This window comes from Mus musculus, chromosome 2, assembly GCF_000001635.26.
Source record: "Mus musculus strain C57BL/6J chromosome 2, GRCm38.p6 C57BL/6J".
Taxonomy (NCBI): Eukaryota; Metazoa; Chordata; class Mammalia; order Rodentia; family Muridae; genus Mus; species Mus musculus.
In genome coordinates this window covers 60,797,782-60,812,129 of record NC_000068.7, presented here as the reverse complement: position 1 = coordinate 60,812,129, position 14,348 = coordinate 60,797,782, and the positions used below count along the sequence as shown (strand labels likewise).

The 14,348-nt window shown below is 43.9% G+C and overlaps 1 protein-coding gene across 10 annotated transcripts in view; it reads left to right on the top strand.

The window, feature by feature from the left end:
• Rbms1 (RNA binding motif, single stranded interacting protein 1) overlaps window positions 1-14,348 on the top strand; it is a 213,688-nt gene that overhangs the window by 151,751 nt on the left and 47,589 nt on the right. The window lies entirely within an intron of this gene.

The window sequence follows — 14,348 nt, the reverse complement described above, 5'->3', positions numbered from 1 at the left end:
TGAGCTCCCAACCACCAAGTAGTAAGGAAGATACTTGATTTTTGTCTAGGACTGTATTTTGTATTCTACTGCAGTTCTAAGACAAATGCCATATTCCTTATAGGAGAGAGTTGTGGTATCATGATTAGAATGAAGATTATATGTAATTTGTATTATCCAAATGAGCAGAAAGCCAGCCCACCTTGGGGCTGTGGAGATGGCTCAGGGGTGCTAGGGAAATCAAGTGCTTGCCTTGCAAGCTTAAGGACCTGAATTTGGTCCCCAGTACATATGTGAAGATGCAAGGATGTAGCAATGCCCTTGTAATGCCATTGCCTCAGAGACAAGTATAGGAGGAGCCCTGAAGCTCAGTGGTCAGCCAGTCTAGCCTAATTGGTGAGTTCAAGGCCAGTGTGTGACCTTGTCTCTAAGAACATGTTCCTGAAGGTGACACCGAGGTTGTTCTCCAACCTCCACTGCACACTTATCCACACACACGAACATGTATACACAGACATGTATATCTACACAAAAACATGTATACACACAGACACAACTTTCAAAACGAAAGTCTACCTACCATAGTTGACTCTCAATTACACCATTACCCAGCAGTATCTGGGGTTGGGTCTACAAACAGTAGTTTCACCTCCATCTGAATTGTTTCGTAGCCAGTCCCCTCCAGAGAAGGCACACTTGAACTTTAAAGGGCAAGTAGTTTACACTTGAAAATAACTGTTAGTGTGTGTGTGTGTGTGTGTGTGTGTGTGTGTGTATATATATATATATATATATATATATATACGTATATATATATATATATGCGTGCATACAGTGTCTGTATAGCTGTCCTGTGTGACAGTCTTACTGTGTTCATTGATGTCATTCCCCATTCATATGGTGTCATGCTTTCAAATTTCCTTGTAACACTAGTATTTCGGATGTCTTTTGAGTAGTAGTCATTCCAGGTTCTAAGGATCCATGAAATACTTCTCTCACATTTAAGACACATTTTACTTTAATTTAAATTGTCTTTCACTCTAGTTGTGTGTGTGTGTGTGTGTGTGTGTGTGTGTGTGTGTGTGTGTGTGTGTGTGAGTGATTGAGTTGGAATGTGTACACACTTACACCATGACTCATCAGCAGACAACTTCTTGGGATCAATTCTTGCCTGTCACCCTTCTGTGGGTTCCAGGAATCATACTCTTCTTCATCAGGCTGCAGGCAGGGCCAGCCTCCTTCACCTACTGAGCTGTCTTGCTGGGCTCAGTCTTTTAAGCATAAAGTTTAAACAAAGCAGCTAAGGAAGCAGGAAGCCAAGGAGCTGCCTCTCTGCTGCCTCAGCAGGGTGGAGACAGGAAGTGTGTGGAGACACCATTGCTGACCCACCCCAGCCTGGCCTGCAGGGACAGGGAAGTGTCAAGCCTTCCTGGCTGCTGCCTGGATTCTCACATGTGAATTCTTTTGTTTATGGTCTGCTCAGTTCATAGACTATTCTACAGAACTTTACTGAGTTTTTTTGTTTTGTTTTGTTTTAATTTAAAGGTAAGAATTACACAAATCCCATCAAGTGTGCTTTTTTAAAGTTATTTTGAGCTTCCTTTTCCCCTTGGTTATCTATAGAAATAACCCTTGTTGTTACTGACATGAATCCTGTTGATTACTCTTGGTCCACTTGCAAAGCAAGAGTGCCCAGCTCCTGCTCTCCAACACAGAATAGTTTTAGGCTTTTATTTTTTTTTAACTTTTTTTTTATTTAACTATTAGTAAGGTAAACAAAACTAGGGCTTTTTGGATAGTTTTTCAGGTAGAGTTAAAGTTTTTTTGTGATGTTAGAAAAGAATCCGAGGCCGGCCGGTGTGAACGTTCAAGGATGAAAAGCCAGAATCACAGAATAAATTTAGCTCTTGGGAAATTTCTTACACTTACTTTTTTGGTCACCACTGGTGCCCTGCAGTGACCATGTAACCCCTCTTAAGTCAGTTTGTAAAGAACCTTACCCAGGCAGTCTCGTAGCGCATCCTCAGAGCTCTGCCAACACATTCCCCACTGCTTCCCATGGAAAACGGCCTGCCTACAGTCTCCTCTCCCGGGTCAGTACCTGCAAGGCCTTCATCTGTGGCTTCCTCTAGGATAAGGCTCTAGACCATGGTACGCGATGCTTACTCCCTTCAAGTGCTGTGGCTCATGCTATGAGAATGCAAGTCTCATGGAGGAATGGCGTTATGGCAGAACAGCTCTCAGCTCTAGTGGCAGGAGCAGAAGGCTGCTCCCTGACAGCCTAGCAGGCCAGGAAGCAGAGAGTAGATATGAAGTAGGCCAGACTACAGGATGTAAAGGTCACCCTACTGACTCACTTCCTCCAGAGGGCCTTTGCTCCCTGAAGGTTCTTCAACCTCCTGTAAGAGCACCACCAGCTGGGGTCCAAGTCTTTAAACACAGAGCCCAAGGAGGGCATTTCACATTGAAACCACAGCCAGGTTAGTGGCAGTGTTCAGAATAATTCTATTCAGACAGGAAGCACTTCATCAACACAGGCTGTGGGTACTTCTCCACGATTTTCTTCTGACTGTTGAGACTCTCTGTGTGTGCAGACGTAAACAAAGGGTCAAAGGGTGCAAGTCTAGGACAGAGCCGTGCAGGGAGCACAGTGGAGCTGAGAATGCTGCTTTCTGTGCGCACGATGCAGAGGCAGCGCGTAGCTCATCTGCAAAGGTCAGGAGGAGTTTGCCGTGGGGAAGCGCTGGTAAGCGGCAGAGTGATAGGACGGTTACCATGGGAGGTATTGTCTTACAGAGCAGAGAATGAAGATTGAGCAGAACAGGTTCAAAGGCCTATAAAGAAATACACCATGGAGCTAAAGCTTTATTTCTCTGTTTAGCTGCCATAACCAAGCACCACAAAGCTGGGAAGCTTAGAACAAGTGTCCATGAGCCTGCAGTTCTGGAAGACAGAAGGCTAAGTTTGACAGGTCGGGGGCACCATGTCTAGGAGAAGCCTCCCTTGTCACTTCCTAGCTGTGGCTTGTGGAGATTGGTGGCTTCTCTCGGTACTGCCAGCCGGAGCAGCACCCCATTCTCTGCAGGACCACATGGACTACCCCTTGTTCTTATGCAACAGGTTCTCTCTGAGAAAGGTGCCAGTCATACTGACGAAAGACTAAAGGCAGGGGTGGGAGGACGGCCACGTGACCTTGATTACATCTGCAAAGGGAGCCCTCTTTCAAAAGAAGGCAGAGGGCTTAGGACTTTGACATAGCCTTTGGTGCTGACATCATTCCACTAATAACTATGTAGGGAGGAACACTGAACAAGAAGGCCAAGAGCATAATTTACTTTTATAACCAGGGTCCCTGCAGCATAAATTTTAGTTATTTGGAGAACTTGGCATACCCCTATCAGAAAACCCACGGTTGTTTTGTGTACGTGAGCCAAACCATTTTTAGTTGTGTTTTGCCACTTTAGAACTTAGGGATGGATTATTTTTACCTATTAAGTGTTACTGGGCCATCATTAGCCAAGTATTAATCACAGTTTGTCAAAGTCATTAACTACACTGTCCCAACTAGCTCTAGGACATTGATATTTCTGATGATATGCGACCGACCAGTCACTTGATGTAGGCTGTAAGTTTTGGGTTTTTAATATGCTGGCTAAGGGCTGGGCTTTCAGGATGGCCACTCTGCACGTTGCTCTATGCTAACTGAACACTAGTTTGATGAGTTATTCACTTATCCAAACCAAATTGCATCTTTCCTGATCTCATGTGTCTAACAAGCAAAACAAAACAAAAAAATTTTTTTTAATTTGGCACAGATAAAGCAGCCCTTTCTTTCTCCCCACTTCCCCAGATAGAGTGAACATTTACTGCACATGGCTGCGTGGTTGGCTATTAAGGAATCCACTGGTTGTGTGAGTCTTCTAGGAAGACATGAACAAATGTGTATTTAACCAAGAGAGACCACAGATGACACACCAAGGAACCGTTGGCTTTACAGAGGCCAGTTTGGGTGGGGAGACATTGGCATGTTGCTCCTGGGGCTCAGGAGCAATTTGCAGGCCACTCCACTATGGCGTCTCCTCACTTCCTGCAGAGCTTTCTGCCTGCACACTTTGTGGGATGGCCTGGTGAGTGTCCTGTTTCCCTAGCTTCCTGAGTCCATGGAGGGGCCTCCTCCCTCCAGGAAGGAGTCTTCCCATTTGGAGGACACAGTCCCACACACTGGTATTTGGTCTTTCCCCAAGACACGCTAGTTTTTCTCTTCTCGGGCTGCTCCAGATCTTGGCTTTCTGTCAGCTTTCATTTCCCAGCTTCTAATTTCTAACATCTTTCTAACATCTTGGGGATTTTTTTTTCTTTCAAAGAATAGCATTTTGCAATCCATGATTACCTGTCCTGTTTCGCAAGATTTCGCAAAACAACTGAGACTGGAGGAAATTTCTTACTGCCTGAGCCATATAGTAGATAAGCATTTAACACACCATGGCTACCCACAGCCCTCTCTGTTCCAAAGTGTAACCAGAACACCTTCCAGAAAATCCAGTGACTCTGAGTTACAGTGAGTGAAGCGTGGCCCCTTCATTTAGGATGTGGCAATTGAGCGAAACTGACATGAAGTCATTTTGCAGCATTTGCTCCGCTTCAGCTGCATTCCTTCAGACAGAGATCATTTCTCCCCGCCTTTCTCCTGGAGCAAGGTTCTGAGCCCTTGCGTCTCTCCCCCTGTGCCTTTAGAGTGCTTGGCTCATCTTTATCTGCAATATCTAAGGACAGTGTGGTTCAGGGACAAACCTGTGGGGAATCAATATGGGAGCCTCATTTAGCCCTCCCCCCCCCCTCAGCTCTGCTCTTGGAGCTGCAACTACTGTTACAAGTGACCTTTTGAGCTAAATAAATTTAAAGATGTCAAGCTGCTGGCTGCTGTTCCCTTATGTACATGGACCAAGTGCGCCCTTCACTGAGAGGTATTTATACCATACTTCCAAGTGTGTCAGAAGTGAAGTGAGGAAGATGGGTGGATGGATGGATGGATGGATAGATAGATAGGTAGATAGGTAGATAATAGATAGATAGATAGATAGATAGATAGATAGATAGATAGATAGATAGATAGGTAGATCTGTTTCTCTCACCAGTCTCTTCTCTGCCTGACTTCCTGGGATTGTGGGACAGTGGAGAATCTCTGTCCTACAAAAGGATGGAGTGTGTTTGGTAGTCAGTATATTGATGCCATATTTTGTATCACAGCTGACTAGTATAAGTCCAAAAATGTCCAGTTTGATGCCTGTATTTTAGCTTGTGACTGGATCAAGAGAAACGTTGAGGTAATTTTGCATTTTGTTCCAACTGTTGTGGAAAACACATTTGCTTTAGCCCTCTATCATTCTGTCCTGGTTTAAATGAAGTAATCACGTATGGCTTTCAGTGCTGAACTTGTACACATTCAGTGTCTAATGTCTCCGGGGCGTGTGTGTGTGTGTGTGTGTGTGTGTGTGTGTGTGTGTCTGGGTATCTGTGTGTCTTAAGGTTTTCTGGTTTGCTTTATTTTAAGTTCAACATATGTATAGCTGTTTGAAAAATAATCACCTGAGCTTCTCCCATGCCACAACTATGTAATTGTCTTTTTGTTACTAATCTTTTATTCCACGTTACACTTCTAAATTGCTTTCCTTCCTATGTTTCCTTAAAGGATACAATTGTCTACCAGTATCTGTTTTCCAAGACAATATGTAATATTTCTTTTCTATTTCTGCCAGTCCCTTCCCCCTTTTTTTTCCTTTCACCAAAGTCTTTCATTAAGGGAAGATTATGTTACCTGTTTATGTTTTATGTACTCGACCCATATGCACGAGTATTTATATGTGATATGCAAAGAAAACTGTGCTAAAAAGTAACAAAAAGGAGTGGGTCTGTTCTTCCTCAATGTTTTGCAATATAGGGCCACACCACATTAATATTCTGATTTTAAAAAGTAGTCCGGGTTGCTGTCACTGGATTCCATATTTGGAGTCGGGGTAGAGGACAAGCCATGATGGACCAATCTGTATCGTCTTCTGTGATGTAGGTATTTTGGGCAGTTCTATAGCTGAGGATACCAAGAATGTCATAGAGCTGCTCGTTGACTATACTAGAACTTGAGGCCATATCTGCAAAGTTGTAACTCTTTGCCTTCTGTCTCTTATAACCAAGTTTTCCTTATGGTAGATCATTACAAAAGGTGAGGTTATCAAGGCAGCAAAAGAAATACATTATATATTGTGGTGAGAGGAAAACAGATTAAAAGATAGTCATGATGGTTTCATCAATCCAGAGAAAAAGGCTACTTTCTAGCCGAGCAGTGGTAGTGCATCCCTTTAATCCCAGCACTCAGGAGACATCGGCAGGTGGATCTCTAAGTTCAAGGCCAGCCTGGTCTACAGAGCAAGTTCCTGGACAGACAAGACTACTCACAGAGAAAAACCAAACCAAACCAAACCAAATTCCAACTACCTTCTAAGTCAAGTTGTCTTTGCTCTAGGACTTACATGCTACTCAGTGAATGAGACTTTGAGATCAGTTCAGTGACATACACTTTAAAACACCCCTGGCTCTGTTTCCAGCATACGTTATTTCCCTCTAACATAGTAGTGTTGGGCAACACTGATTTGGCTCCCACGCATCTATGACTGTACCCTGAAGAGCTGCAGGACAGTCGTTTGTGAAATGGTGTTAGGTTGTGCGTGAACACTGGTGTGCTGTGTGCTCTTGAGAAGCTACCTCAGCTTGCTTGCCAGTTTGGAAAGAATTGGTTCTAAACTGTAATCAATCATAAACCCATGCAATAAGTCAAAGTCTCTGTAGTGCTTTTGTTTAGAAGAGACGCTCTACATTTTTCACAGACCATATGCCCCACCCACCCAATGGGCATCTTTGCTATTTTTAGCGAGATAATTTAATGTTCACTTTCTGTGTGCTTTTTATTTCTAGCCAACTGTGGTAGGAACAGTAGTGGGTTTCTTCAGGAAAGTTGATGAGCATAGTCTTAAGGTTAGTGAGAAGGTTTATCATTTCTAGAATCTCGAAGGGAATTGCCGATTTTATTTGAGTTTGAAGGGTGGATTAACCTTTTGAAGAAGCAGCATGGCGCTTTGTACCAGAGCCTCCGTGATATTGTCCCATCAGCTCACCTGCTGCAAGACAGCTGGGCTAGCTGCCCCTGAGAGAGAACATGTGACAAGGAGCTGGGTTCTGCTACATATCCCAGCCTGCAGACTCGGCTAAAGTCATTGACCTCCCTAGTTCAGAAACGTGAACTTGAAGGTCTCCTTTCTCTGTCTTCTGCATTCCCGAGCAAGCTGCTGGCTCTCCATAACAGACACCTGGGACTGCTTCTCTCAGAAGTTTAATTGAGCATTTAAGGCTCCTTCAGAGAAGCCATTTGTCTTAAATCTCTGCTGGCCTCTGGAAAGCCCGGCTCATCAGTCATCCATACTAATTTTTAAGCTTACAGCAAAGTTAAATTAAAAGGCATATCTCTCCTTGCTAATCCTAGGCATCAACTTTTTCATGAATCCTGCTAATAAAAATCTTGCTTTTTGCCGTTTCATTCTACAGTTGTTTTGACAAAATCGCCAGCCAAGAGTGTTCCCTTTCTCTGGAAGGCAGGCGACTCCAGGCCCTTCCCACTCTTGATTTCTGTCGTTCTCACATAGGTTTGCATGAAAACATCTGCTGGTCGTGGCTCTTCGTAGCCTGCTTGGGTTTCTGTGCTCCCCAAAGGCTGCCTTGTTCCACTTGACACTCACTCTGTATTTATGCCTTCTTTGTTCAGGATTCTGCACACAGGATTTTTATTTAGTACTAAGGTGAGTTTATACGGAAATTCCTCCTATCCCTCAAAGGATTGCTCCCTTCATAGTAGATCTGGCATCTTATACATTTTTCATAGGTCTTGTGTGGTGAAGGTCACACGGGGGCATGCTATGAATATTGGTGAGTTGCGTTCCTGATTTGATCTCTTCCTTCGTGCTACGCTTGTCTTTTCCTGTGATCATGATGCTGGCCTTCCGCACCAGGGCTTCAGTTGTATCTGACCTTCAGGTCCTGAGGTTGGTTCCCTTGCCTTCCGGAAACTCTGGCTTCTTGTCTAGCTGGGTACGGCACTGTGCTGTGTGAGTGCCACCCCTTGCAGCCAAACGGCACAAGCAGATGGGGCGGTTATCTGAGCTTGGCTCAAACAAATGAAATGGAAACTGAAATGCCCTTATATGTGCTTAATATTTTCATGTCCTAGACCAGTTTTCTGGAAACCATGAAAACTGTCAGCATGAAACATAAAGCCCTAGGAAATCTGTTTGAACTTGATTGCCTAGTTTAAATTTTTCATATCTTGTATCTCATTTTTGGATCCTTATTCTTTCTTTTATTAAATAGAGAAAATGTTACCAGTTGACTTCTTCATGGTAGTGGGGATTCAGAAAGAACATGGGTAAATCACTCCTCCTGTGTTACTTGTTAGGCCTTGTTCATTACCAAACCTTTCTGTTAAATGGGACGCCACTTCTGCTTCCCTTCCCTTCCTCTGTCCAACCACACCGTTCAGTAAGCTAAAGCATAGATTAGGAAATCCCTTTTCCTGAGGAGCCCTTGACAAAATAAAGCAAGAGAAAGAGTAGCTAGAAAACCCTGTCCTCGGAGTCACCTGTGTGCCTGTCGGGGTAGGGGTGAGGTTATGGTTGTGTGGGGGCGGGTAGGGGTGTGAGTTTATCACAATAGATGTAGCATATAACGCATGCAGGAGGAACATACATTTGTGTTTGTGTATTAGAGCTTTTTCTATTTTCCCCTCACAATTCCAAAATAACAACAAGCGGGGACTGACAGATAGTCCCCGTATTTTAGTTCCCATGAAATAGATCCATGAATGATTCCTTTGAGACTTTAAAGGCCAGTTGTACTTCCTCTCACCGACATATATTATTGGGCATCTGATCTCAAGGTAGACCATGTGACCTCTCTCTGAATGTCATCAGCACCCATCCTAGAGACGTGAGCAGTGGCAGTCTGCCCTTTCTCCATCTAAAGCATGCAAACTCAAAGTGGAATTGCTTTGAACCTCTCCGTGCTCGATGACCCAAGTTTCTGTAATTGTCAACATGCGTGGCCTTTCAACTCCAAAGCAAACTTCCTGCCCTGTGTGTTTTCAGCTTGCTAGCTGTGTAACCCCGAGTAGACTCACTCTGCTCCTGAGTTTCACGTGTACAAAGTAGAATCAAAAAACCACCTAATCAGAGGTTGCCGTGAGGATTAAATTATGAGACAATCACTCAGCAGTCTGTGCACAAAAAATAAGAGCTTATTAATATGACGTATGCCTTTGATCTCACTAAGTCATCAGCTTCTAATGTTTTTTCCCTTAGTTTATCCTCATTTCATGCTGTCTGTCCATCTTGCTGTCTGTCACCACTTACATCTTGTTCTTAATGGGCACTCCTGAGTTTGAACATGAGCCATCCTCCTGTATTCATGAGCAATAGTTGGCTGTTTCAGATGCATCTTTTTCTGTTAGCATTATGAACACATTGTTTTTTGAATATGCCCATTGCCTATTTATAGTAATAAATAAGCAATAAGTGGTGCTTTAAGAATGTCCTAGTGTATTCCAAGTCTAGTACGAGCACTGCCAGTATTTAAACCTTGGAAATGCCAAGTGTTAAGGTAACATTTCAACCATGGTCGCCATCTGTTGGTGGTGGCTGGTGTAGACTCCCATTTCCTAAGCTCCTAACTGGGACGAGGGGAAGGATAGTAGGGAAGGAAGGGGACAAGAGTATGCTCACCTTTGCACATACAGAGTGCTCACATCCTGTAAGGCGATGACTGCCACATAGACCTGGGGCTTTAGGTGATTTGAATTTTGTCACCTGTGCTCTGATCCTAGCAGTCTGTAGCTTTGGTGATTAAGCAAAATCCAAAGGAAAGGGGTGGGGGACGATTTTGAAAGGAGAAGCTCCGGGGACAGCAGATACTTCTTTAATTAAAACTAAAGTGTGTTTGGTTTTATTCATAAGCAGGGATGGTGGAGAGAGAAGTAAAGCTATATTGCAAACCGGAGAAGCTTCAGTACCCGCGGAGCAGTTCTTCAGCCACGTCCGCAGGAGCGCGAGGGCCCAAATGTGAAATCTGACTTGTGATCCTCTCCCTTTGAAATTCTAATTATTCTGTAGTCACGTCTCTTAATTACGCTTTATCCTTTTCCTGCCAGCCTTCCTCTGGAGTGGATTAGCTTCTCTTAGCAAGAGTATTATAACCAGGGAGAGTGAGGGCTGTGGTCTGAGCCTGGTTACTTTGAAGTTGGATAAAACCTGAAGAGTCAGTGTAGACACACTGGCTTCGCCACAGCCCTACACCTTACACACTACATTCCTGGGTGTGTCCCGCATGGTGTTCTCAGAGTGTGCATTTATCCAGTACCGTGTACATCTCTCTTCCTTAATAATTTTTTTTAAATTGCAAATGGGAACAAAGGTAGCTTAAAGTGTTTATTCCTCTATGGATTTGTACCCAAACATCTGTTAATCTTGTGGCCTCTGGTGATTGACAGTAGATTTAGATTAGGTTCTAATTACCTGTAACATACCCCACCCCCGTCACCCTCACCACCCCAGTTATTAAGTCTTATTGCAAGGAAAGCTGTCAGGGCAATGGTGAGCATGTGGCACTGTGCTCTGAGCGTAGCTTCTGAGTGGACAACATGGAGATGTTTAATGAAAGCGAAACCGGTTAACACCCCTCAGTGGCTCCAGATAATCACCTCACCGTGTGCAGGAGCCAGCAGACCGTAACTCCGCAGACAGTGAAAACCCTCCGTAACTTTCTGAGAAATCAGTCTTTCGGTCTTAGCTCGTGAGCTGATGGAAGCCACCAATGGAAAGTAAAACTGGCAAATTTCAGAAATGCCTTCTCTGTTCCTTTGCTCTTTGTCAGTCTCGAACTGTGTGTTTGTTTCATTTGAAAAGTAAACACTGCTCACTCAGCCTTGGGGGGAGGGGGGGAACGAGAGTCAGGGGGGGAGGGGGGGACGAGAGTCAGTACTGAGATGGAGGAGACTGTCTGATCCTGCCAACTCCTGTCATAGCTGAGCTTACGAAGGACAAACTGCTTCTCACAATCACTTCATAGACAGGTTGCAGTGAAAACTTAAAGACATTTTTTGTGAACTTTGGAAATTTAGGCAAACTCGTAGGCTTAAACCATGATCTTGACTGTTTTTTACCCTTCACAAAAAATGGGGGTAGGAATCAATTTTGAAACTAAATAAAACACAACATATATAACACGTCACGCATAACCTTACTGTTTCTCGTGACATGGCTTGAAGAGCATAAGCAGGGACTTTGGCAACTGTAACCCCCTTTATTATTTCCTCGGTGAATCAGTGAGACAATTAGGGCTGGCTTCTGGGAAAGAAAGATTTGCACAGGTCCTCTGGGATCAAGGTGGGTAAGCTGAGGTAATGGGCAGGTGGCCAGGACATGTCTAACAGGGTGCGTGAGGGAGATTGATGCAGCAGATGGGTCCTCTTAGAAGGACCAGTGGCGTGGAGGCTGGGGGACTTTTTAGTGCTGTTTAAATAAGTCTAGACAGTATAGGGAATTTTGGAAGCATCAGAGACAAAACTCAGCAGGGTTACCGTCTGCCTTCAGAGTTGACACAGTCCCTGGTAACCTGAGCTTGGCAGGAACAGGAGAGTAAAGTGCTATTGAATAAAGATACAAGAAGGAGATGGAACATGTGTTTGGGATGCTTTTTAGACAGTGGTGGGCACGAGACAATTTCTAACCAATACTTGATATCCTTGGTGTGTATTCTCAAAAGATAGGAAAGAGAAATAGCATTAGTTACAGCCACATCTCTGGATAAGTATCTAAATAAAGATGGTCAGGGGTCAACTATTAAATTAAAGGAAGGAGTAAAGACGAAGAATGGACCAGGCACCCCTGAACAGACCACGGGAATGGAATGGGAAGCGCCTCTGTGGATACCATCTCCCACAGTGAGGAGAAACACAGATAGCATAGGTGCGAGGGTGAGCGTCAATGTCACAGGCGGCAGAGAAGGAAGAGCTCAGGGATGTGGTGTGGCCAGCATGTCACCTCTCCACTTCCCTACACCTTTGCCATCACAAAGTGTTCAGAGCAGCAGCGGAGGACACAGTGCCAACCCCTGACCTCCTGAACATCCTATTCTCTAGTTGACAAAGAACAGTGGGTTCTTAGAGACCTCAGGCATAGTATCATCCCTTCAGTGACTGTGCCCTTACTCAAAGCTGGGGTCATACAAGCCCTTCCTGCTTTTGGAAGTGTGCGACAGAATCTAAGAAATGCTTCCGTTGACGACTGCCCATGGGGGTGAATGCTGGGAATAGGGAAGCCCATGACCTTGGAAAAGGATCGACTGCCGAAGGGCCATCGTTATGTCTGGCTTTCTTTGTTTTTAGCTTCTGTGCTTCCTTTACATCTGTTTCTGTAAACCCAGCGATCCGTAGTGATGTCGTTAGGAGTGCTCAGGGTTTCTTTGGGGAATTGAAGGTGTTTGCGCTGCTGTCTCTTGGATGTAATTATCATTTGAACCTTACATTATCCTTACTTTTCATGCCTAGTTAGAACTCACTTGACTACGTGATTATACAGAGTGGAAGGAGGGGACTTAAATGGACAAGAGAGGTGGCTCGCGCCATTTGGTTCTTTCGGACAAATGTATGTCAGCTGCTTTCACATACAAGCATAAGTACCGAATGTTCAGAGCGGCATAAAATGTAGTGGAGAACTCTTTGATTGCCTAACACACTTAAGACACTTGAGGTTCTCTTCTTCCTCGGGACCTCAGTGTACTTGTGACACACTTGACAAGTGCTCAGCCACCCAGCTCCCTCCTCAGCTAGAAGACTCACTTTTTTTAATCCTCAAAAGGTAATCATGAGAAAGGCAGAAAAGAACATGTCTTAAAACGTATAAATTAAGCACCAGGGAAAATGGAATTGTAGAACTTTGTATGCAGATGTGAGGAAATTTTGGCCCCGGATTCAGGAAGGATCGCCTGCACAGTCCTCCAAAGTTTTCCCTGATTTTAAAATTGTAAATACTAGATTTCAGAGTGCCCTGAGTGTTTGGAAATCAAGTACGGGTTGTAGCGCTTTTCCTCAGGGTTTGCACTGAGGGGAGGTGGGGCTATTCTGTCTGCGTTTGTAAATGATATTTAATCTGTAGCAGGAGCGCACTAAATCAGAACATTGTGCATTTTTCCCTCTCCCCAGTTTCTGTGACACCTTAAGGGATTTAACGCCATTTCTCATGAACACAATCATATAACTAGTGACGAGTCCCAGTTGGCTGTCCCGTAGTCTCCACAGCCCATCTCATACACACACACATGCTCACACTTGCCACCTGAACAGTTATTGCTGAGTTAGATTTAATTTTTTAATTTTCCATTTGTTTTGAGAATTTTTTTCTTTTTTTTTTTTTTCTTTTTTTTCGAGACAGGGTTTCTCTGTATAGCCCTGGCTGTCCTGGGACTCACTTTGTAGACCAGGCTGGCCTCGAACTCAGAAATCCGCCTGCCTCTGCCTCCCCAGTGCTGGGATTAAAGGCGTGCGCCACCATACCCGGCTCGAGAATTTTTTTTAAAGATTTATTTATTTGTGTCATGTATATAAGTACACTGTTGCTGTCTTTAGACACACCAGAAGAGGACATCAGATCCCATTTCAGATGGTTGTGAGCCACCATGTGGTTGCTTCGAATTGAACTCAGGACCTGTGGAAGAGCAGTCAGTGCTCTTAACCACTAAGCCATCTCTCCAGCCGAGAAGTGATATTAGTAATATTTATAAATATAGAAGTCTTTGGCAAAAGGAGAAAACCCCTATCTTTTGCCATTAAATTTGGTAAGCAGAATACATATACACCTGCCACTCAGCCTGCAACCACACAGCTCGCTTTTCCGAGCCGGGATGAATAGAATAATGCTGTCTGTGTTTCATAAAGAGCTGTGTGGGTCATAGAACTTTAATAGATCGGTGGCCTTGTATTGGCTTTGTAGTTGGCCACAGACATAATGTTATCAGAAGGGAGATTTTTTTTTTTGTATAGAGTATTTCGTTCATTTTTTTTTCCTGAAGATTGTCAGGAAAGTACCTGTTCTTCAAAGCCAAACATCAAACTTGATATAGAGCTTCAAAGGGGAAGCCTGGCCATTCCTTTTTTTTTTTTCTTAGTTTAAAGTTCAGAATTCGCCTTGTGTTTCCCCTCAGTAAAGAACATTTTGTACTTTAAAGTTTGCAGATGTTTGAAAGAAAATTGTGTGTTCTTTGGACTTAGACATGAATAA